Below are 2,651 nucleotides of genomic sequence, written 5' to 3' on the forward strand. Positions count from 1 at the left end.
CAACAGCTGGAGCTGGGCTCGATCCGAAGCAAGGAGACAGGTGCTTCTTCCGGGTCTCCCATGCAGGTGCAGGGGCCCAAGGACTTGGGCCATCTTTCACTGCTTTCCCAGGCCATACCAGAGAGCTGAATGGGAAGTGGAGCAGCCGGGACTTGAACAGGCGCCCATATAGAATGCCAGCACTGCAGGCAGTGACTTTATCAGCTATGCCACAGCGCCGGCCCCCCTTTTACACTTCTTAAAAGCCCAAGACTGCCCTCACTGAGCAGGACCGTAGCTTTTTGAGGACGCTAGTCTGCTACCCTCCTTGTCCATCAGTTGATTAAATTTTATTGTTGCTTTAGCCTAATAACTTTACCCTGATTCTGATTCGGCACTGTAAGACAAGGACTAGACTTTCAAGTAACACTGCTTCCAGGTGTGCAAATTAGCTAGATTAGAAGCAGAAAAGCTGATACTCATAGCAGTCACTCTGCTATAGGCTGAGGGTATCCCTAAAGAAATGTTTTAACCACAATTCCAAAAACCTGCATCTCTGAAAGTCTCCATTCTCCTTTAAATACTGTGTTGTATCTATTTTGTTAGGGAGTATAATCTCTATATACTATTACTTTTTTTCTACTTTATTAAAATACTGAGTTTATTTCACATGTATATTTGTCTTCCCACCATTTCCACGTCTGACCACTGCTACTACTGTGTCCTATCATAACATTCCATACCTACTTAAAACCAAGCAAACGGTGGAGTTCCATCTTTAAAAACTAAACAGGCATTTTGGACAACACATTCTTGGCAATGGGACCTGGACAACATTTATCAAACATGGTAGGGAAAGTTCTCACTCTGCATTATAAAAAGGACAGCCAGATATCAACTGTTACAGAAATGAAATAAGACAGAAAATTTTAACAAACTGTTTAAACGGTTTTCTTAGAGAGACTTCCTCTACTGCTAAAGATCTTGAATAGCCTCCTGGTCAAGTCATCCAGAAGCAATTCTTCATGTAATTGATGAATTTGGCTTCCACTTTGGGAAGAGAACCACCTTTTTCTATACTTGCTAGCATTTTTGCTTTACTGTCTTCTTCAGACCTAGTTCCTTTTGGTGTTTTAAGAGTTTTTTTTCTTGGCCGGCGCCACGGCTCACTAGGCTAATCCTCCGCCTTGCGGTGCCGGCATACCAGGTTCCAGTCCAGGTCGGGGCGCCGGATTCTGTCCCGGTTGCCCCTCTTCCAGGCCAGCTCTCTGCTGTGGCCAGGGAGTGCAGTGGAGGATGGCCCAGTGCTTGGGCCTTGCACCCCATGGGAGACCAGGAGAAGCACCTGGCTCCTGCCTTCAGATCAGCGCGGTGTGCCGCCCATTGGAGGGTGAACCAACGGCAAAGGAAGACCTTTCTCTCTGTCTCTCTCTCTCACTGTCCACTCTGCCTGTCAAAAAAATTTTTTTAAAAAGTTTTTTCCTGTTTTTTGAAGGATCCTTGATCTTTTGATTTTGGTGTTGATGGTTTTGAGTCTTTCCCATTCTGGTTTGATTTTTGTGCATTTTTGGCTGGGGTATCTCATATAGATTTCTTCACTGGAGTTTTTTCTTCTGTTTCCTCATTCTCATCATCATCTTTATCATCATCATCATCGTCATCTTCATCATCTTTAGCAGCAGCAAGCTTTGCTTTTTTCTGTGGTACCTTGCTATCCCCTCCAGGGGCAGATCGTTTTCCAGATATACTTAATAGCTTCACATCTTCCTCCTCTTTGTCTTCTGACTGCATCTTCCTCCACCCCTACTAAGTGCTATCCACTAATATGCACAGGCACTGAACCACACTTCAACCTTAATACCGCAGGTGGTGTTATTTCAGAGCCCCCAAGGGAAACTGTTGGCTGTACAGACATTTTCAATGTTGCCAGTGTTACTTTAATTGGACTGCCTTCATAATTCATTGCCTCTGCTTCAACAATGTGCAGTTCATCCTTTGCACCAGCTCCTAAACTGGCTGTCCTTAAAGATAACTGGTGCTCATTGTCCACTTAAAAGTGACGCTGTTTGTCAGCCTTTAGTTCAAAACCGAAAACATAGTTCTAGGGCCTCGGGGGCTCATGTCCATGTCCATCGAATCTTCCATGAGGCAAAGGGATGAACTTAGGTGGGAGAGAAGCAGAAATTAGATGCCCTGTGCTGCAAAGAACAGCCACGCAGGATGGAATCACGCCAGGGCATACTATTACTTAATATCCCAAATGCATTATTTATGTCCTGATATGCATTTTTAAAATTAATCTGAGTCTCTAGAATGTATTTTTAAAGATTTATTTATTTATTTGAAAGTAAATTTATTTGAAAGTTAGTTACACAGAGAGGAGAGGCAGAGAGAGAGAGAGAGAGAGAGAGAGGTCTTCCATCCATTGGTTCACTCCCTAGATGGCCACAACAGACGGAGATGCGCTGATCTGAAGCCAAGGGCCAGGAGCTTTTTCTGGGTCTCCCATGTGGGTGCAGGGGCCCAAGGACTTGGGCCATCTTCTACTGCTTTCCCAGGCCACAGCAGAGATCTGGATGGGAAGTGGAACAGCCGGGTCTCGAACCCGTACCCATACGGGATGCCAGTGCTTCAGGCCAGGGCGTTAACCACTTGTACCACATGGCTGGCTC

At 45.1% G+C, this 2,651-nt stretch overlaps 1 pseudogene; it reads right to left on the minus strand.

The window, feature by feature from the left end:
- Positions 1 to 761: 761 nt before the first annotated feature.
- Positions 762 to 2,247, minus strand: LOC100358161 (nucleophosmin-like; annotated as a pseudogene).
- Positions 2,248 to 2,651: the final 404 nt, after the last annotated feature.

Source organism: Oryctolagus cuniculus, chromosome 9, assembly GCF_964237555.1.
Source record: "Oryctolagus cuniculus chromosome 9, mOryCun1.1, whole genome shotgun sequence".
Taxonomy (NCBI): domain Eukaryota; kingdom Metazoa; phylum Chordata; class Mammalia; order Lagomorpha; family Leporidae; genus Oryctolagus; species Oryctolagus cuniculus.